Genomic DNA, 22224 nt, shown 5'->3' on the forward strand with positions numbered 1-22224 from the left:
GACACACTGACTCATCAACTGGGCCTGCACAGATGACTGAAAGATGACCCTTTGACATCGGGAGGCTGAAAACTCCAACCTCAGATCACGCTAAGGTCGCCATTTTGTGAACACGCATCCTATGAAGTGCCATGAAACTTGATTACACTTGTGCAGATCATTGATTCCTTACTTCCAATCATCTATCCCCTCACTTCAGACCACACTACCTCTTTATCCCAAAAATATCCCTAATCCCCATTTTCAGGGAAGCAGACTTGAGATTTGTTCTCTTGTCTCCTCTCTTGGCCACCTTGTGGACAAACCCTTTCTCTGTTGCAAACTCATCGTCTCAGTGATCATTATATCATGCGGCAGGCAAAATGAGCCTGGTTTGGTAACACCAGGATTAAGATTCCAAACTGTGTTTGTTGTTGTCAAGGTGTCTATGGCTTTTGAACCTACCCAGAGGAACACTTGATAATAAAGCATTCTATATCCATCTGAAGAAAGGTTCTAAAGGCTCCAAATGGGAGCAGCCCTAGAATGTGTGGTCAGAAAATGTTCCGACTGAAAGAAAAGCTAAAACAGTCTACATCAACATGAGCTTAGCCATCACCAGAAATCTCGCCAGCATAAAAGATGGTTTGATAATATATTGCAGATGCGAGGTGGGTATTTCCCCAGTCCTCTACAAGGAGACCAGAACGTTTGCCAAATTCAATCAGGGACACCCAGGTGTCTTCCTTATCCAATCAAGAGACCAGAGTCTCCCTCAAATCTAATAACAGTGACCATGAAAAATGGGATAAGGATGTCAACGAAGTCATCAGAGAATACTGCAATCTGCCCTATTGCATTAGGACCTCTGTCTGGGCTGGCCCTGTGTCAAGAAAAAGAAATATATTACGAAGCACAAGATAGGGGATGGGGAGTGGACTCAAGAGTTTAAATGTTATCACCCTTGGTTTGGCACTTTAGGGAAAAAGGAACTGCACAGACCCTCAAGGATTGCTTTCAGTTATATCCAGAGAAAATAACTCACAGGAAGGGGAATTTGGCGGGCAAACAAAGAGTAATTAAAACACCTTACAAGAAGGTCGCTCCCATTGTTCTACTCACCACTAACCAAGCTTCTGACATCCCCTCTCACTTCCCAGGGGTGCCTGCCCACCAGGACAGTGGGTTCAGCAAATGACCACTGTCGCCTTCCTGCTGGACAGCACACCCATCCACTGGTAAGTCCGCCTTCCTCATCCCATAGCTAACAAATTGATCCAGGCCCTAGACCCCCTCCTGCCTCCTAACTCTCTCCTGACCTTGGGCATGCCCACCCAGCCCCCTCTCCATGCAGCAGCCACAGGAGTCTTTTTTGCAAAATTCTAATCTGCTTCAACCATTAAGGAACAAAATTTATAGTCTTAGAATGTGTTGTATAAATATCTGTCTGACCATCTAATTAAGCTATTACCAAAAGAAGAAAGATTCAGCTAAATAGATTATCTCATCATAAAAACAGCAAAATCTGAAGTAGATTAATCTGTTCTAAATTAGAAACCCTTACTGCTTTAAGTGCATACATACAAAGCTAAATTTTGACAAGACAACAAACTGTAGCAATCACCTAATGATATAAATAAACCCTGATAACAAACAGATCTCTCTCCATAGTGACTGATTTATGTTAGAGTATAAATATTCTACTTCGGTTTTTCCACATTGTTGAATTTTCTGTGTGGGTGAAAAATATTGGAAAGGATCAGATTTAAATGTGGTTATTCAGGGTAAAATATAACTGTAGGTTTAAAGCAGAAATGTTACAGAAAGTCATTAGCTGTGGAGCCATAAATCATGCTGATATTGAACCTCTTAATCTCAAGTTTGTGGGCCTGATGAGCAGTAAGCCAATCGCTGAGAAGTGGTGCTTGGAGATGGGGAAAGGTTTATTCGAACTGGCCAAAATACGAAGGCAGGAGGATAAGTTCTCTCAAATCAGCCTTAACAAGAGAAGAAAGCAGGGGGTCTTTATAGAGCTAAGGGGCTTGGCAGGAAGAGTTTCAGAGAAACAAAGGGGAAATCATGTTTCTTTCACTCCAGATGTGCCCTTGGGCAACCAGACTTCTGGGCATCAACTGCAGCTGGCAGCTGGTTATCTGGTGATCGCCACTTCTTTAAAGGCAGTCTTTTTCTTCTGCAAAACAAGCTCATAAATCCTTGTGACCCTTGAGTCACCCCTCAGGTTAAACTAGAAAGCAAACTATGAAGATTAATTTCTTTTCCTCTGTGTCTGTTTTGAGAACAAGGTGGACGGGTAATCATGTTCTTATTGAATATTTACAGCAACCCTCAGGTACCCAGCTTCAATACCAAGAAGTCAAGCATGTAAAAAATAAAAGATAACAAATAAATCAAGTTTAACTTTAAAAGAAAATTCCAAGGAATTTCATTTCGAGGCATCTTTGAGTTCGCCAAGTGGACACCATGAGCAAAACTCACTCTCCCAAGATGAAAAAATTTATGGATGAGAAGTTAACGCTGAAATTAAATGGTGGGCTGCGTGTCCAGGGAACATCCTAGGGAGTTGATGCCTTTACGAATCCTGCCGTAGATGAATGTGTGGCGATGGCAACTAACAGGCAACAGAACGTTGGATGGTGGAAGACAAGGGGATAGCGTCACCATGTCAGAAGCCTAAGAACCAGTATAAACAATGACTATGTTCACCAGAGAAGCCAATGGCCTCCACGCGTCCTCTCTCCACAGCACCTGTTTTACTACGATATAAAAATCAGGCCATGCATATTTTCATATTGAATTTTTTTGTTAAATAGACTTTTGTCATTGTAAAAAAAAAAAAAATTCAGATCTGACCACTCACTTCAATGGCTTCTGGCTAAACTTAAAATTCTGACTTGGCCCAGAAGGATCTCCTGGTCTGACCACACCGTCTGCAGTCTTGCCTTGAGCCTCGGGGCAGCTGTGCTGGCCTGTAATCATTTCCTGACTGTGCCCCTCCTGTTTACCTCAGGCTAGCTGAGGTCTTGGCCTTCCAGGCCTGCCTGGGCGAGGGCCTCTCTACTGGCTGTCTCAGGTGGCCTCGCTCTCCCCCAATTCTCTAAAGCAACACTCCTTCTCTCAAGCTGCCGCCATTTTGTTTACGAACCAACCACTCTACCACACAACCAGAGAACCCCAGCTCCAGCTCCTGGCTGAGCACAGGGGTTACCCCCTCAAGGTTTATTTCCACTTCCGATGCAGATGATCAAAGCAGGTTTACCTGCCGTGGAGCTTATCCGTGCAATGACAAGCCCACGCACAAGCCAGGATGAAAGGCCATATAAACCCTGAACATATGAGAGCCTGGTGAAAGTCCAATAAAGTAACTGAGTCCCCTGAGGGGCTTTTCACAAGAAACACTCCCCTTTGAGGCCTGGCTCTCAATTACATGGGGCATTTGCTACTCAGACAGACGGCAGAGTCATTTCCTTCAGGTGAATGGAAACCTGTTTCTGAAGGCTTTGGAAGATCATCACAAAGGAAAACCTCATTTGTTAAGCTTCCTGGAATTAATCTCTTCTCTCCCTGACTAAATAAAATGGTTTTTTAAAAACGAGGGTGGAGATGTGGCAAGGAATAATCTTTTCAAGGAGTGACAGTGACAACTAGACAGAATTCCATTTGTCAGCAAGATGTCTCTACCTGGTCACAGATGTTCTGGTGGCTCTTTCCTGGCACAGGGTAGGTCTGTGCTTTGTTTATCCCTCTGAAGTTAGACTCGGAGCCTGACTTGCTTTGGCCAATAAACTGGGAGGTGGTCGTGATGTGTGCCATTCCCGGTGGAAGCTTTAAGAGCCAATGGGTGACTCCCATGGCCTTTGACCTTGCTAATCAAGGAAGCGCATGTCTAGATGGAGCCTCGTGGGCCTGGGTCCCTGAGTGACAATGAGGAGCAGAACTCCCAGGTCAGCCAACATCAGAGACACAGCAGGAGTGAGAAAGATGACTGGTACTTTGAGCCCCTGAAATTTGGCGTCGCTACTGACTGCAACATGCCCTAGCCTATTTTGACCGATACACTGAGCTGATTTGTCACAGACTCTTGGCATCATAAACCATCATCAAGTTCCTATTGCAGATCAGGAGGCTGCAGAACGATTATGCAGTAGTAGCCTTTAGTCTGTGGAGCCCAGAGCCCCATACCCAGCAGCAGGGCTAAGCTGGGGACCCCAGCATCTTCTAATGAGCAGTTTCTTATTGATATGCAGCGTCAGCCACCGGCCAAGAGCTGGGGACACAGTGGCCTATTGCTGGAAAATTGCTACAGTTGCTGTGAGGAGGGTCCCTGTGGCAAGTTGAGCAAAGTCAGGAAATCAGTGAGGAAGTTGGCAAGGCCAAGAGTCAAGGAGAGAGGGCACGGGGCCTCAGGAGCAGCTCTGCACGTGCACATGACAGTGGAGTGATCAGAGCGGAGTATCGCTAGGCACTTTTCTAAATACTTCACACGCATTAACTCCTTCCCTCCTCACAACCACCCTATAGAGAGACAGTACCATCGCTGTCACTTTATAGATAAGGAAAGCAATACAGAAAGAAGTTGAGTAACTTGCCCAAAGCAACCCAGCTAAGCCGAGAGGCGGGGAAGTGAGAACACACACATTAGAAATTAGGTATGGTTAATAATAATATGGAATTAAAAGAAGGAAAGATCTGTAACAGAATGTGATAGCCAAGAGCCAACAACAGATGATACGGCTGGCCAAGAGAAGGTCCTGGCTGCCCAGCTCTGGGTATCAAGGCTACGAGCAGGAATTAGTCATTCCCATCCCAATGGATAAGTCAATATGTAAATTCGTGATTGCATGAATCTCAGCCAGGCCATGCAAGCCCAGATTTGGTTTGCTCAAAGACATAAACTCATTCGTTCATTAACTCATTCACAAATCTTTCAGGGTGGCTGCCATGTGCAAGGTACTCTTGTACACTCTGGGATGAAACCGTGAATAAATGATGCTGTGGCTGCTCCCAAGGAACCTTTCATTCCATGGAGAAAGCAGACATGAACTCGGAGTGAGGGCCCCCTGGGGGCAAAACAGAGGTCACTTATCCATAGCTCTAGCAGAAAGCAGCTCAAAATATCCTTAAAAAATGCTGCCCCCAAAGTGTAAGTAATGGCGGATCACAGCGTATGGTCATAAGGAGGGTGTAGTGGGGGAGGGGACAAAGGGATTGGGCACTGGACTTACCAGGAGGTGCCTGGATGTGCCCACCCAAGAGAAATCAGGGGGTGTCAGTGAGTGAGACAGCCCCTCCACATGCCACATAAGGGCCACCTCAGTTCAAAGATGTGGCAGGCCAAAAGCTGAGCCGCTCATCTGTGGACATTACACGCAACCTGGGTCCCTGTTCACCAGTGTTTCCTGCTCTTGGACGTGTGACTACACCTGCAGATTAGTCACCAGACAGCCCAGACATGAACTTCTGAGCCAATTTATGTCAAAGAAGAAAACGATATTTTACCTGATCAATTCAGCTCAATAGGCTCTTTTGTTTGATTTTTAAACCAGTTTTGCAGGGGGAAAGAAGTTCTTTTGGTTTTCAGTTTTTTTCTCCCCAAAGCCCCTGTATACCCTAGTTGCAAGTCATGCTAGTTCTTGTGGGATGCTGCCGCGGCACGGCTTGATGAGCAGTGTGTATGTCTGTGTCCAGGATCGGAACCAGTGAAGCTGGGGCTGCTGAAGCGGAGCACACGTATTGAACCACTACGCCACCGGGCAGGCCTCCTGGCTTAAATTTTGACAACTAACTCTACTTCAAAGAAGCCAGAAGAATCACTGACCTGACATCACAGGGGACAGCTCAAAACTTGAGAAATGTGCAAACAGTCACAAAGTGAGCACTGCGTCACAGCAGTCTCTCCTGCTTTTCTCAGATGCTTAAAAAAAGAGGCTGATACATGTTTGCATCAATGTGAGACTTTACCCAAGTCTTTGAAACTTTCCTATATTTTACTTACTCATCTCGAGAAATTTCACAGTTTAATGACTCAGGCAGAAACTGGGGGGGATCTGAATTGGCCACTCCAGAATGTGTCTGTTTGGTTTAATTATTTTTAAGAACAAAAGACTCAGAAAGAAACTTTGACCTCTCCTCTAACTGCCTAAAAGGATTTCAGATAGAAGGCCTGACCCAGGAAGGAGCTATCTCCGCAGATAACTCCAGATGTAACAGACTGGGAGAAACCTTGCTGGCTCATTTTCATCAAAGTTCACTCGGGTCACACTGTCTATAGATGGCCCGGCAAACATTTCTTTACCAAACATTTGCTTTTCCATCTCCATGTAAATTGCCTTCCTCCCCTTTGAAGTCCCAAACCACTACTACCAACATCCTCCTTTGTCTTTAACTAAAGACGGTATTTAAGTTGGTGGCTTTGGCCATTTTGGCGAGTTACTCAGTTTTCCTGGGTTTCTCCCATGTATTCATGTTATTAAATGTGTTTGTTTTTTCCTGTTATTCTGCCTCATGTCAATTTAATTCTTAGGCCAGCCAGAAGGACCTAGAGGGTAGAGGAATTGTCTTCCTCCCCTACAAAGCCAACACTCAGTGGGTTTGTAATAACTGTTCATGTACTATGACATTTGAAAGCATTTTTCTGAACTCTGAACTTCCCTGACGTCCTAAGACAAAATATGTTTTATTTTTCATTCTGTTTCCTTCTTGTCACAATCAAGAGTGAAAGTTGGATTTATAAACTCATTTTCACAAACTCATTTTCCTTGTTATAATTTTAGGGCTACCTGTACTATAGAAAATTTTAGTGAAATTTATGACTAACATTAGCCAGAGTTGCCTGCTAATAATCCAAGATAACTCATTAAAAAAAAAAATCACTCTTTCAAATGTTATAAGTCTAAGTTATCAGAGTAATCATGAAGGATATAATCTAAAAACCAGTAGAATATTTGTGCTTTCAGTGGGTATTTATGGATTTCTACAGTGATGGCGTGCTTACTGGTGACAAGCTCTATTATACTGTGCACCTTACACGAATCATTTCATCTAATCCTCACGATGACCCTATAAGGTATCTATACACTTTTAGTATCCCCATTTTACAGTTGGGAAAATAGAGAGGTTGCATAACTTGCCCCAAGGTACACATCTTGGAAGTGATGGAGCCAGATACAAACTCAGCAGGTCTGGACATAGAGTGTGTGCCCTTGGCCACCATGCTAACTAAATGTCTTCTCTTGCTGACCACAACCTAAAGTCCTATACGTGTAAAGCAATTCGGTGAAAATGACTGACTTTAGTGAAATGACAAGATGAAGTTTTCTTTTCCTTTCACATTGTTTACACCCAAGCTAGTTGGCTGGAGTCGCTCAGCACTGCCCAGCGACTAACCCTTCATCTACCCAGCATCCTATTTCCCACTTCGTCTCGCTTTGGAAGAAGACAAAGGGGATCAATATCATGCAAACCATTTGCCGCACAAAGTAATTTTATTTCAAGTCTCAAGTCAGAGAAGCAATGAAAAAGAAAACCTGTCTTAGCCCCCAATCAAAAATAAATCAAGTCACATTAATGAAATAAAAACAAGATGCCCGCAAAGTGTGCTGCTGATCAGAAAGATGGCGCACACACACTCTGAGCAAACTTCCATGGCCCAGCTCTCCAGCGTGGCACCATTAAGGCCGAGGACAAAGCATCTTATTATCGCAACAAACAAGAAGGCTAGGCTCAGAGGTGAAATTTTTCCTAATTAAAGTATAAGCAAGAAAACCATTATGTGCAAGAAACCATTTTTTAGTTTGAGAAGTCAGATACCCAGGGAAACAGGAAATAGAGTCAAAGTGAAGAGACCATTGATAATTAACAATTAAATATTCAAGACAAGATTTTAAAAACATTCTACCGCACTGTTAACATTTCTTCTCTCAGGACAACCTGAATCTTAAAGCAGAAAGAAAGGGAAAATGCCCACCACTGCCCGCTCCATGACGAGTAGCCTAGACTAACAACTCCCAGAGTGGAGCTCAGTTCCACACCGGGCAGGGCAATCCTGATCAAGAATATCTCCTAAAGCCGGCCTCCCAGGGAGCAGTCAGCCGCTTAACGATAAAGACTCAAAACGGGGGGGATAAAAATTGCACTTCTGAAGACAGGCCTACTTGATTTCACTTTTTAAAAAAATCCATCACCTACTACTAAATTTAAATCTGACCATTAGCTCCTAAGGGAGAAGCTATAGTTTCTCTACCTTCCTGTCACCCGACTAAACCTAAACTTTGACATTCTGTCCTCATTTCAGACGCACTGTGAGAAGAATGTGGACATGGACTAATTTTTCTGGGGCGGTGCAGAATGGCACTGTCATCTCTTATTGCACGCAGAGCCCCTCTCAGCTCTGAGGAAATGGTCCGGGGTCACCACTGGGCAGCAAAAACGCATCACGCCAAAAGAACAGCTCCGCATCCAGGCTCTGCCTCCAGGCTTCCTTCAAATGCAAACCCCAGGTTTTCACGCTTCACTCAACCTACCCGGCCACACTGGCGACAGTCCCAAACCCGGTGTCGCTCTTATCTCCAGTCACGTGCTCTCAAGGAGCTTGCACAGACTGCTTCTCCTGTGTCGCCCACTGAAGTGACGGAGGGAGGTCTTCCAGGTACATGCCTAAAATGACTCTTCCAAGAAGGGCTTGCACGGCTGTGACAACATTTACATCAGAGAAAGCGGCCGAAGGCTCAGGAGATTTCCCGACCTGTCACCTGTGCAGAGTTCCTTGCGCTATGCTGGGTGAAATAGGAAACCAGCCCTACACTCCTAAGTGCTTCCATTTCACTCAGGCACATCCCCCAAACACTATGCTGTGTAGCTCTCGCGACAACACTTTCCTGTAGGTGAAACTAATATCCCTATTTTACAGATGAAGAAACTGAGGCTCAGTTTCTTCAGCTAAACGCTTTCTTACACAAATCACCTCAGTTAATTCTCACATCAGCCGTTTTGTTACGCCCAATTCTACAGATAAGCAAACTGAAGAACAGAGATGCTAAGTAATTTCTCCAAGGTCATGCAGTCAGTATGGGGCACCAGTTGGGACTCCAACCTTCCTTTTTCTCACTCATTCCATGCAGATGTTAGTCTTCAGTTTCATTACAACCACCCTAAAAAATAATAAGGTTGTTTCATCTCACATATATAAAAGCATCATCATGAGTAATACCAATTATTTTTAATAGCCCATGAACCAATGACAGAGATTTCACATGAGATGCATATTTTTGCAGTTAGTTTCTACTTAAAAAGACAGGCCTGGGTGGCCAGGCCCCCAAGTCCAGACACTTACTGGGACTCTCCGCGCCTGGCAGCCTGTTCCTTGCACTGTGAGGATGAAGCCTTTGGTGGCTGGCAGTGTCTTCCCTCCCTGCACCCCCTGCCCAGCCCTCCCCACGCTGGCTCTACGCTCAGGCCGCCCTTCCTCCCAGGAGGAAGTGGGTTGGGAGGGTATTTCAGGAAGCAGAGCAGAGCTTTGAAAAGGACATCTGTACTCATAGTACCAGAGAGAGTCTAGAAAGCTCACAAGCACAGCTGGCGACTCTCCCGGGAGAGCTCGCTTTGCCTAGAGCTTCTGTCTTTTTGAGCCAGTCATCCAAGTGATACACGATCTCATTTTCCTCCTTCCCTGTGGATGAAGAAATGAGTCACCTGTGAGGTTAGAAAATCCACGTTTCCATAGCTGATGCCTCCGCATCTCATCAAGGTCAAGATGTTGGAGACAAAGCAAGGGCAGCTATCTCTGCATCTTAGATGATCACTTCCACTCATAGCAACACAATAACCAATAGCATAAAGACCCTCTTTAGTATTTCTGGTACAGTGGTTTGTATCAGCGTGATAATCTTGAAAGCCAGGAGCAATTTTATCTTTAACGATTCCAAGAAAACGCAAAGGGAAACAAAACAGTCAGACTAACGCACCAGTGACTGTGCGGTTAGACACACAGTCAGCTCCTTGGTGGGGATACTTCCAGTAGGTCTAGAAGTCGGTCGTATTGGCTTTACTCAAACTGAAGACTTGAACTCCAAGGGCTGATCGTGCATCTTAGGAGAGCAGCAAATCTCCTCCTGCCATAACCCCCGGCCCCTCCAATTGTAGCCCAGAGTCTCCAGGTTCTCCAGCTGGTCTTGCCCCTCTCCATCGGCCCAAAGAGGGCTTCCACTGTCCCCGTGACCTCCCGACACGCTCCTCTGCCCACACTTGGGGTTTCCTCCAGCCTCCCACTTGGGTCGGGTATCAGACAGACCAGCTGGACCCTTAGTTGCAGACTTGCTGCTACCGCTTCCAGGTGGGCTGGACACAGGTCACTGCGAACCTTTCCAGTGTGTGCCAGACTCTGATCACAGGATGCGGTAGACCAGGAGGGCGCAAAGCCTCTGTACAAAAGACCCATGGGATCTGCAGGCAGTGGTGACGGGCCACCCCGGGGTACCAGGAGACATACACAAAGCCCTCTAGGAGATTATGATCCCAGTACTCAGCCATGTGTGGAAAGCACACTCATGAGCGAGAGCGACATAAGACATTAGACCAATGAGGCATTGGACAATATTTATACCACGACCAGGGCTAAGAGCACAGCAAAGAGGGAAGACGCAGACAGCAAAGAGAGGCCCGTCTTCCTCTCACAGAGACAGGGCCTGGAGATGAGGTCTGTCCCCATACACTCACCGGACAGTCACCGGGCAGCTCCAGTGCAGGGGTTCTGATTCAGGTCCAATTGGCCTGATTAAAGTAACTCTCCCCTGCCCGCCCTCTATCTCCCTCTACCGGGGAGAGAAAGAGAGGGACATGGTAGAGAAAGGAAAGGGGAGAAGGCACAGCTCAGCGTGAAATCACTGCCCTTGGCCAAAAGCTCCACACCCTCAGCCACCCCACATGTGACCCTGTGTCTACCCGCTCTGCTGTCAACAGACAGCGTCCAGGCCTCGGTCACATGGGCAAGAATCGTCACTTCTTATCTACCAAGATAGTTCCCTTCCCGATATAAACCTGGCCCAAAGTTGCATTAAGTGGGACCCATATTTGGACCCAAACTCTCACTTCATTTTCTCCCTGCTCCCCAGATCGCTTCACAGAAACAACAGGTAGAGAAGTGGGATATCTTACTGCTTCTTCTGGAACCGTCGAGATGCAGCTCTTGAAGCAGCTCATTCCCTTTCCTACCGACACACCACATAGGCAGAAAGACCTGCACCCTTTCTGCTGAGTGTTAAGATAAGCTTAATCCTGTCCAGAGGGCAGTACAGCGTCAAAACATCTACAAGACCATCCAGCAAGACATCCGTCAGGAACTAGGTCAAGTTTGCAGGCTGGGAAACACGATCTTAGAATTTCTGGTGAAGGGAAGGCAACAAACAGGACATGGAGTCAGGACCATAGAAAGCCAGGAGGTAGACAGAGACAGGCTAGTTGACACATGGGGGAGGCCAGATCCCTTGCCAGGTGCGATCTGCCTTAAATAACTGGCTGTTCTGATCCATCTTTGTTCCCGCTTCCCTGAGCGGCCTCATCTGTCAGTATAAAACCCATGCCTCGCCCTTGGGTTCCCCCACACAGCGAACAGCATTCTCCTGAATCAGCCACTCCTTCAAGTCGTCTGCTAAACCCAGACACCAGTGGCAGCGCCAGGGACCTGCCCTTCCATGGGCCTCACCCCCAACAACAGGACAAAAGGAGAACCTCGCTTCTAAGATCTGAAAGGGATGTGTCTGAACATGGACTCGTTGAAGATGATCACAAAAGCGCTGCTGGTTCTTGAGACCCTAATCCACGAAGTCACCAAAATATCAGTGAAAGAAGCAGATCGCGGTTTAGACATAGAACAGTTCCTTCAAAGGAGCTACGACGTTCTCGCATTTACTGAGCCCTGAACTTCTGGGTATTTTAAATAAGTTAGCATGGACAGAAGCAGGCTGTTGTTTTCCTGTTGTCCCTTTGGCACTAAGACATACAATCAAGGGGAAAGTTCAGTTTAAAGCGAAAGATATTGCCTTGAAGCAGGAAACAGGACAGAGGTGACTGCCAATGCAGCCAGACACAAATTGTACCGTGGGCATCCTGTGTCAGGTTTGATTTTTATGAGCAATTCCTGGCTTGGTAACTCAAGGAGGCCAAGGGCACCCCTGTGGAGCCAGAGATGGCCTCCAGGGCTGGCCTGGCCAGACTAGTCTGCAGGGCTGACCACAAGCATCCCATGGGTCTGCCCCCTATACCTACACCCCCTCAGCTAGTGGTACCCAGCCGGGTCCATCCTATTTACCCAATCATGAGGACCTCTTCCCCCAAAAACCCAGGTAATGGATCAAAGGATTAACCTAGAAGAAAAGAAAAAGAACACAAGCCATGTCCAGTTCTAAACACCCCCCAGTGGAGTGCTGAATTCTTTAGTAACTGTGACTTAGGTGTGGCAGGTTTAGAGATCTTTTTAGAAGAGAGAGAACTTTGGAAAGTTCAAGACCTACCGTGGCAATTAAGTTGGGCAAACCAAATAGCAGTTAAAAATACCACAGTTATGCTGCGCTTGTGGTTCGAACTGCATTTCCCCAACAGCATGCCAACCGTATGACACCCAGGTTTTATTTTAACCAATTCTGCTGAGAAAAACACCAGCCTTCAACCTAACAGAGTCAAAAGCCATGTGTTACGGTTACATTCTGCTGTAAAATGATTAAGCATTGAACAGGGAAAGCACACAAAGTTAGCATCTGGTAACTACTTACCCTCCGCCCTGGGGGGTGCCGAACCACCCCCCAGGAAATGTCAGAGCGCCTTTCTCGCAGTTAGAAACGCCCGCCCAATCTCCACACTTGGAGCTTGCCTGTATATTTGCTCTTGATCGTTCAAGTAATACTTTACAAAGGAAATTACTAAGCAGTCATAAAGGGCAAAGGGTTAAATATTTATGAAGGCTCACGATGCCAACGAACTCACTTTCCCCAAAATGTGCTCAACACATCAAAGTTCTGTATCCTTCATGAATGACCACTCTGACTTCACAAAAAGAGGAGTGAGCTCTGTATCCGCCTGTGGCCTCTGCTGGCAAAGGCCCAACTGAAGCAGGTCCGAGAGACCCAGCCCACAGGGGACAATCTTTCCAGCTCCACCAGCAGCTCGAGGCTCTCTGGGAGTTACCACACCTCTCCATGTCTGGTTTCCACCCTTTTAAAACGGGCCTAGTGATTGCACCCTCTCAAAGGTTTGTTAAGAAGATGAAGACTTGGTGTGGGGAAGGCCTTAGAATAGAGCCCAGCATGTAATGAGCACTATGTGAGTTACTATTCTTATTGTTGGTTTTATTATTTGGCCAACAGGGATTAAACACCATAGCAGCACCGAAAGCAACGTTCAAGCTCTTGTTTCAGATAGAATGAGACCAAAGAAGAAACACTCTCTTCTCTATTTATTATCAAATGATATTCCAGGAAATCACACTTATCTAAAACATACTTACTGAACAGGGAATATCTGCTGGACTTTGTGGAGGACACAAGATATTATAAACCAAAGTTTCTACCATCTAGGGCGTTACAGTCGAATGAGGAAGCTAGGATGTACGTGCATAAGAAACCACACCGAGGGCAGCATTTGTAAAGTGCCAGCTGAGCAACACTATAGCATTTATTTTTAATTGATTTATAAGTACCAAAGCGCTGAGTAAGCAGATTGATTTCAGCCTAAAATGGGAAACATCATGGAGATGGGATCTGAGCTGGGCGTTGGAGGATGGACAGGATCCTAACTGAGAGAGAAGGAGGGTTTGGGGAAGGAGAATATTGGGAACGGTATTGCAAAACTCATGGGGCCATCCGCAATTTGAGATGAGAGACTGGGGGGCTTAAGAACGTAAGGTCTGCAGTCAGAGGCCCTCCATTCAAATGCTTGTTCAACCACATGCTCGCTGTGTGTCCATGGCCAGTTACTTAATCCTCTTTGTGCCTCTGTTTCCTAATTGGATCCCCCTCATAAGTACTGTCCTGAAGACTAAGATAAAGCATGTGAGGAGCTTAACATAGTTCCTGCACACAGTAGGTCTCAAGGTTAGCAATTGTGAGATATTAGGCACTGGCAAGGAGGCTGCCAAGAGACCCATCTGTGTGCAGAAGAGAGTTGAAGAGGAAGCTGAAAAGTGGTGCAACTCGACATTGGAAGGTCAGAGGGGGTGTGTGGGGAGTTGCTTTCATTCAGGGAGAGACCTGAGCCACCTGAGAAAAGTCATCTTTAGGATGGTTCACCTGACAGCTCCAGGCAGCTCGCAAGAAAGTGAAAGCATCTGGGGACAGAAGTCCAATAATAATGTACCAGGGTCCTTGTGGGACTGGTAAGGGGCTGCCGCTGGGTCCAGGCACTTGTCACAGGAATAGAAAAGAAGGGTGGATATAAGGGACTGGATTAGGTGGCTCAAAGAGTTGGTGGGATATGAGACATGAGAGAAGGAGGCCAAAACAAACTCCACTGTGGGGCCGGCCTGGTGGCATAGTGGTTAAGTCTGCGCGCTCTGCTTCAGTGGCCTGGGGTTCACAGGTTCGGATCCCAGGTGCAGCCCTAGCACCACTCATCAAGCCAAGCTGTGGCAGCATCCCACATAAAACAGAGGAAGATTGGCATAGATGTTAGCTCAGTGACAATCTTCCTCAAGTGAAAAAAAGAGGAAGACTGGCAACAGATGTTAGCTCAGGGCCAATCTTCCTGACGAAAAAACCCAAAAACCAAAAAACACCACTCCACTAAGTACAAAGTGATATTCTGTTTTAGGTCTTGCAATAGAAAAGGGATATTAGGGAAAAAACCAAGAAAATCTGAATAAAGACAGTATTTAGCTAATAGTATCGTAGCAATGTTGATTTCTTAGTTTTGATAAATGTGTCAGATTATAGGATGTTAACATTAGAGGAAGCCAAGTGAAGGGGATATGGGAAAACTCAGTACTGTCTTTGCAGCTCCTTTATAAATCTAAAATTATTTCAAAATTTTAAAAACCTAAAACTCCAGATATTTTGGGGTAACAGTGATCTGGGAAAGAGGGAAACCAGGGCAAGTACTGGCTTGGAGTTAAGGTGATGAGTTGACGGAGCGACTTAAACAGCAATATGGCTGATGGGAGGACCAAGAAGATGCCCAGGCCTTACAGATGAGAGCATGACCTCGTGCCCACATCCAGCCATGTGGCGAATCTGGCCTCCTAGGGACCTGGAGTGGCTGCACAGTCCTCTCAAGTTACTGTGCTCACTTTCCTTGTCACGTGCCCATCTCCCCACCCCAGTTACAGCCCCCCCACACTCCCACTGTTCCCTATTACAGCAAATTTGCCTACCAGGAGAGGTGTCGTATGGCATTTCCAAAGAACTTTATCTTCAGACTAAGCAGCTTCTATTTTGAGGCCCATAATAAACCAAGGCTTCTTAAGGAAAGAAGAAATACCCATAACAGCAGTTGTCAATAGTCCAAATGCAGAATAACCACCAGCTAGTGAGCAGCAGAGCTGGGCTCTAGACTGCAGTGTGCCTCATTCTGCAGGCTGTGTTCTTCCCACCATCCCAGGGGGCCTCCTACAGTAGGCCAGGTGTGGTCTGCTGCCTTAACAAACACGCGAAAATACAGCTTTACTTAAAGCACCAACGCCTGGGATTAGAGAGATCTTCTAGAAAGCTCTCTAATCTACTGGCCTAAGGGAATCAAATATTTTCTATCTATAGTAACTTGAACCATTAATTCTGAATGTCAAAAGTACCATATCATGTATATATATACATACTTATGTTAAATATATACCTATGAATGAATATTCCATATAATGAACATATATTGGTTCAGTAAAACCCATATAATGAATGTCCCTTAAAGATGGGTGATGAATAAGTAAAATAAATTCTTTAGCAAAAAGTAGAAGAGATTCTGAATAACTAGGACATAAGTGCTAATAAACATTTGTTGATTTCACTTAAGCGCATGGCTCAGCGGTCTTTAAATTAATCCCTTCAAATAAAATACGTCTGGCGCTAAATGACGAAATCAGGAATCGGGTTGTTTTCATGAGAATGAAATTAGAGCGACAGGAGAAAGAGATTAGATTCCAGTCCTTTGGAGCCTGAGCAAAGTCCCCTAACTTTCAACTGTGAACGTCAATCACGGATGCTGTGCTGGGACATGAGAAATCCGACCAGCAGAAGCTCTGGAACTTTCTTTCACCAGGCTGTAGATGGAACTGATGTGTCAGGCAGAGAGGTCAGAATAGACGATCTCTAGGGCCTGTTAACTGTGAGCTGCTGGGATTCTGTCACAGAGTTTATGATGCTCTTAGGCTCAAATAAGATCACAGAGCATCCTTCAGCTCTAAGGTATTAGGTACATGCTGCAGCTGGCTTGTGCTAGCTCATGAGAGAGACAACAACTTAAATTTTCAGGAATTTTGCAGAACAGCTGGTAAACACAGTCATTATTAAAAATTAAACTACATAAACATACAAGTAAATTAATAATTAAAACAAAGTTAATGAATACTCAAAACACATCACTTTCTAACAATTTTATTACGTTTCAGGCTTACCTATGCTCTTGAGGTTACTTATGTCTATTGTATCTATATAGAGGAAATACTCTTTCCTGCTCCAGGGGCCCTGACTTCACAGTGACAGCCTGAAATCAACCACGCGGGACTATTTACACCAAGGAAATGGGCAGACGCTATAAATCAGGGGGGTTTCCTCCTGAGAGCCAGTTGTTGCACGTTTACCAGTGACCCACTGGATACTTGTGTCCTTGAAAGGCAAAGACAAATGAGAAAGTGTATTGTGTTGGGAGGGCAAGGTGCAGGGGAGAGGAGAGAAAGTGAAGGGGCAAGAGAAAGTGGTAAAATGAGAGAGCAAGGTGGGAAAAAAAGTGGGTGTCAGGGGAGTGGGGAGGGGAAGAGGGTAGAGATAGAGACAGGGAAGGAAGAAAGTATTTATTTATTTAGTATCCTGAAAATAATGGCTCTATATAAGCAAATTATTTCAGATAACCAACATTTAAACTCTTTTTCTGAAAATTTCTCTAAATGTATTACTCATGTATTACACTGTAATACTCCTGCCTTCTGAAGCAGAAGCCACCAATTTAACTGAATATTTTCTTACTGACTCAGGTCAGCCCTGTGATCAGACGTTCTATTGCCTTGTATTCCCCTCCAGGTCACTGACGAGCATAGAGCTCTCTGTGCCTTTTATAAGATGGCTCCAGTCTTATGAGCTTTTTATAGCTTCTCTGTCAACTCTCTCACTGCCAGGCTGTCAGCTGTCGCTTCGAGACGTTCTCCCAGTACTTATTTCTAGAAGCCTCGTTTGTTGCTTCTAACTCACAGTGAACTAAGAAGTCAGAAAACCAGACTTGTTAGAGTTGTGCCTAAAATAAGAGCCAACAAGCTCTAGGAACAGCCAAAGGCTCTCTCCAATCAAAAAAGAACATAAACTCTAGGACCGCTCCCCAGGTTCTCAAGGTTACCCATTCTGCCTTCTTTCAGGTTCTTTGCTGTGTTCCCAGTGGTTGAGGTGGCAGAATTAGCAGCCTCCAGATAAGTGAGGTTTCACTAAATATATCAAACATTCAATTGAGACAAACCGAAAAATAGAGAAAACAGAACCAACATTGACTAAATTAGAGAGCGAATCATGTACGTCTGTCACGTAAGTGATAGTTGACAGCACAAACGCTCTGTTCTCCTGCCACGCTATGCCCTTTTCCTGAGGCAGAGGGCAGAGCTGGCCATGGCCCAGCTCCATGGCTGTCGCTCCCAGTGTCCACAAAGGGCTCTGAGCAGCTGGAAGTGGAAACCACCAGAAACAGGCAGCAGCGGACAAGGAAGTGCTGGTGGAGGCAGCCCCACCTCCAGCAGCTAATGCAGGAGCTGGCCCCAGCTCAGGGCATCTGTCTACCCCATCTCTCTTCATTCACATCCCCGAGGGAGATGAGCAGCAGAGAGGCCCTATGACATGAATTAGGGCTCTGGTATAACCAAGCAAGATGGCGGTCGAGGAGAAGCCATCAATGGACAAGTCGCCCAGTGGACAGGTACTAGGAGCACACAGTAGCACTCAGCACATAACCCACTTGAAACGCAGTCTGATGTAACCACGTTAATTGGCCCCTCCTAAGCACCATGCCAACCTCCTGAAAATGCATGTCTTTATTTCTCTAAATGTGGTCTTTGGGCTGGCACCAAATTCGGAAAACAAGAAAAGTATTTAACCTCTCGCTGACTTCGCTGGATGAAATAATTGTGCTTTAAAAAAATTTTTTTTTTAAATCTCTTTTCTTCTGTAGAGTTTTGTTTTAAAATATTCTGATAGCAAGACAAAAGCTCTAATTCTCAGGCCTGTTGCCTGTTTACCCAGATTGTCACACACAAAAAATTTTAAATAACTATAATAGAACTACAAAGCTATCCCAGAAATAGAAGAAAATTCCAAAAATTACCCTCCTTGCACTGAGCATTTAACTTGTAAAGAAAGAAACAAGAAATGTTCTAAAATTAAAAATAGAAACTCTGGTAAGAATCCCATTATTTCATAGTTCTTCTTTATGCTGGGCACACAGTAGGCCCGCAACCAATATTTGTTGGGTAGCCGACTGGATGGTTGAATAGATACAGTACTATCGACTGGGTAGCCTGAGGTTGACTGGCCTTCCCCAGGACTCTGGGCAGCAGGACTTGTCCATATTTGGGCCTGTTGAAGAACTATAATTAACTAGTCAAAGTCCTCTCTAACATGAAATCTGAGCATCTTTTCTTTGAGCCTGAGGCTAGCGATTTTAACTACTGTTGCCTAAAATGCAAGTTCAGAACAGTCCATCAACTAGCTGATATTTACTGACCGTTCACAGCACATGGGCCACTGTGCCAGGAAACGGAGATGGAGTAGAGTGAACAAGACAGGAAGGTCCCACCCAACATTACAACACACTTACCAGAATCTATAATAGACCCACACACACAAGGTCCCTTGGTTTGTGACTACAATGCAGTGTGGAGAGGATGATTTGTTCAATGAATGGTGCTGGGTCGACTGGACGTCCAGGTGGAAAAGAATGAATCTTGATCCCTACATTATAGCACACACAAATCAGTTTCAGATAGATGAAGATCTAAACGTAGAAGGCAAAACAACGAAGGAGCCAAAAGACAGCAGGAGGAGATTTCCATGACTTTGGAGCAAAGACTTCTTAAACGGGATGCAACATGCATTAACTATAAAGGAAAAAACTGATAAATTGGACAATATTAAGAGTGAGAACTTCTGCTCATCAAAAGACACCATGAAGAGAATGAAAATCTCAACTCACAAGGTGGGAGAAAATACTTACAACGCTTATTTCTGACAAAGGACTAATATCTAGGATATATAAAGATTAGTATCTAGAATATATAAAAATCAGTAAGAAGAAGAGAAGACAAACAATCCGACCCAAAGTTTGTTTGTTCGTTTGTTTGTTTGTTTTAGTGAGCAGAAGAGGTGAACAGGCACTTCACAAAGAGGAATCCTGAAGGGCAAATAAACATATGAAAAGGGCTGGACTTCATTAGTCCTCAGTAAATGCAAATTAAAACCTCAGTGCAATACCTCTATACCTAAAAGATGGTTAAAATGAAAAAGAGAATATCAAGGGTTAGCGAGGATGCAAAACAACTGGAACCTTCACATATTGTGGTGGGAATGCAGGTCGGTACCACTACTTAGGAAAATCATCTGGGAATACCCAGCAAAACTGAACACATGCATACCCTATCAGCCAGCAATTTCACCGCTATGTATATAACCCAACAGAAAGGCAGACATATGTTCACCAAAAGACATGTTCCCAGCAGCTCAAGTCAGAATAGCCCCAAACTGGGAACCTCCCACATGCCCATCAACAGCAGAATGGATAAAACAATCGTGATGTATTCACACATGGAATGCTATATGGTGACTAAAACAAACCTCAAAGGCACGCAACCAGTTCATGTTGAAATGGTTCATTTCACACACTTCATATTGAACAAAAGAAACAGACAAAAATTCTAAGACAAGGCAAAGTCAATCAGCTCACCCTGGAGTGGAGTGGGAGGCTAATGACGGAAGGAGCGAGGGACAGCAGGGACTCCCGGGGTGCTAGCAGCATTCCATTTCTTGATCTGGATGGTGGTTACATGGTGGATTCAATTTGAGAAAATGTATCAATCTGTACACTTAGGATTTCTGTACTTTGTTGCACTACGAGTAAAAGTTTTTTTAGAAAAATACTCTCATTCATGATCGCATCTCACACTTCTTTCTGTCGCTAGTCCCTCAACCATGTCAAGGTCCATCCTACCTCAGGGTCTTAGCATGAACTGAGGCCACTGTGAGAAAGCTCATCCTTCTGGGTCTTTGCACAGGGGGTGCCATCTCTCATCATGTAGGTCTAGTTTCAAACGTGACAAACTTCCTCAGAGAGGGCCTTCCTGGTGCTACCAATCTGGCCACAGTCATTCTGGCTTTATCCCATTGCATGTTTTCTTTCTTTCACAGCACTTCGCACGAGCTGAAACTATTTGGGTTTGCTCATGTGTGTTTGTTCTCAAAGCACAGAGGCTTTGCTTCTCCAGCTCACTGCTGTACCCCTGGCACCTAAAAGTGCAGCTGGCATACTGACCCGATTGCTTGGAAACTTCCAGCCACACAAGTGCCTGCCGGCAAATGTTTATACCAGGTTTATTCACAATGCCAAAAACTGGAAGCAACCAAGATGTCCTTCGATGGCTGAATGGACAAACAAACTAGGGCACGTTTTATACAATGGAACATTATTCAGCTATAAAAAGAAACGAGCTGTCAAGTTACAAAAAGACATAGATGGATCTTAAGTGCATATTGCTAAGTCATAGAAGCCAGTCTGAAAAGGCTATAAACTGTATGGTTCCAACTATATGACACTGTAGAACAGGCAAAACTACAGCAATGGTAAAAAGATCAGTGGTCAGGGGCTTGGGGGGAAGGGGAGAGGGTTAAATGAGTGAAGTGCAGGAGATTTTTTAGGGTGATGAAACCATTCTACATGATGCCATAAGAGTGGATACGTGACACTATGCATTTGTCAAAGTCCACAGAACTTTACAGCATAAAGAATAAACTTTACGTTTGCAAATTTTTTTAAAAAAAATCATTTAGGAGATTGGTGGATCCCAAGACGGAATGTAAAATGTGACAAAACAATCTAACTACATTACAAATATATGAAATAACCTCACTGAGGAGGTATGGGGAAAAGGTGCTGATCTAAGTCTAGAAGTGAGTGGAGTCTGTAAGACTAAATGTAAAGGGAACTGCACATAAGCCCTGCACCCTAGTTGATAAAGTTGCTTTCCACAGAGCATGGGTTAACAATTCCGATACTGCTATACACGCATACTACAATGGATGGCAGGTGGTGAGAACCACAGGTTTCTCACTACTGCAGTGACAGTTTACAGATGGGCAAGGGAAAGAAGCTAGAATGAGCCATGTGGTAATGGATTGGAGTCGGAGACATCAGCTTGAACTCCTGTTTAGCTTAGTATAGATACTGATGGTTATATATAGAAATACTTAAAGATACGTGCATATACACAGATTAGTATACACACATATATTTCCTTGCTCTGTCAGCTGAGAAACCCTAGAAAGAATGACACCCCAGTAGCAATAAGCACACCTAGCACCCAAGTCTTGGTTTCTAACACCATTTTCCAATAAAGGGAACCAGGGCTCCTTGGAAAAATGGCTGATTCTAGGCCTGGGGCAAGAAATATACAAGATGAACCCAGACCATCTCATAGTGCCAGAAAGTAAGGGAGTGTTAAGCACACACACACACACACATACACACACATAATGAGGGGAGTATGTCAAATGGAGAAAGGAGCCAATTGAAACAGCTCCCAATGGCCAAAGTTGGGACAATTTGAGCAAGAAAATAAACACAGAAGCACTGAATTATAACCCAAAGTACATAATAAATATCCATGAGTCCATACTGATATAAATAAATTATTGACTAAATAAACACATGGGGAGAAGAGAAATCTTCCAAGCAGAATTCCACATAAGTTATGTAGAGACAGAGGAGGGGGAGCATAACTCCTCACCCCTTAGGTCTGGACTGCACACAGAGATTTCCTTCCAAAGAACCCAGTCTGCAAAGACAGAAAGG

General features: G+C 44.8%; 1 protein-coding gene and 1 long non-coding RNA gene across 3 annotated transcripts in view; one reads left to right on the forward strand and one right to left on the reverse strand.

Moving 5' to 3' along the window:
- Nucleotides 1-22224, reverse strand: part of PPP1R14C (protein phosphatase 1 regulatory inhibitor subunit 14C) — an 87480-nt gene that overhangs the window by 48838 nt on the left and 16418 nt on the right. The gene's annotated exons all lie outside the window — the stretch shown is intronic.
- On the forward strand, nucleotides 507-13379 carry LOC139080761 (uncharacterized). 2 transcript variants are annotated; one of them, XR_011535503.1, is made up of 4 exons: nucleotides 508-650; nucleotides 1140-1217; nucleotides 8291-8644; nucleotides 11106-13379. It is a non-coding gene; the product is annotated as an uncharacterized lncRNA (long non-coding RNA). The 2 variants fall into 2 exon arrangements; XR_011535504.1 differs by lacking the exon at nucleotides 11106-13379 and having other exon boundaries at nucleotides 507-650; nucleotides 8291-9845.

Source organism: Equus przewalskii, chromosome 32, assembly GCF_037783145.1.
Source record: "Equus przewalskii isolate Varuska chromosome 32, EquPr2, whole genome shotgun sequence".
Taxonomy (NCBI): Eukaryota; Metazoa; Chordata; class Mammalia; order Perissodactyla; family Equidae; genus Equus; species Equus przewalskii.